This window comes from Orycteropus afer, unplaced genomic scaffold (assembly GCF_000298275.1).
Source record: "Orycteropus afer afer isolate SDZICR_OR568_19922 unplaced genomic scaffold, OryAfe1.0 scaffold00098, whole genome shotgun sequence".
Taxonomy (NCBI): Eukaryota; Metazoa; Chordata; class Mammalia; order Tubulidentata; family Orycteropodidae; genus Orycteropus; species Orycteropus afer.
Window position 1 is genome coordinate 5,053,883 of NW_006921685.1, and position 552 is coordinate 5,054,434.

Below are 552 nucleotides of genomic sequence, written 5' to 3' on the forward strand. Positions count from 1 at the left end.
TCAGTAATGCATGCCTCTCATGTCTCTCTCTCAGTGGTGGCACGTCTCTTTCAACAGCACGTTTCTCTCAGCTGGCAGTCAGAGAGGCTTCTTCTTTTTCAAGATCCTACTTTGGCTCTCTTGGACTTGTTTTAATTGTCTTTAACTTCAAATTGAATTTGCATATGAGCAGTTGATGGTCTGTTCCACAATCAGCTCCTGGCCTGGTTTTGGCTGAAGATATTGAGCTTTTCCACTGCCTTTTGCCACAGATGTAGCCAATCTGATTCCTGTGTGTTCCATCTGGTGAAGTCCACATGTACAGCCTCCGTTTGTGTTATTGAAAAAAGGCGTTTGCAATGAACAAGTAGTTGGTCTTGCAAAATTCTACCATATGAGTTCCAGCATTATTTCTGTCACCAAGGCCAAATTTTCCAACTACCGACAATTCTTCTTTGTTTCCAACTTTTGCATTCCGGTCACCAGTGATAATTAATACATCCTGATTGCATGTTTGGTCAATTTCAGACTGTAGAAGCTGATAAAATTCTTCAATTTCCTCATCTTTGGCTT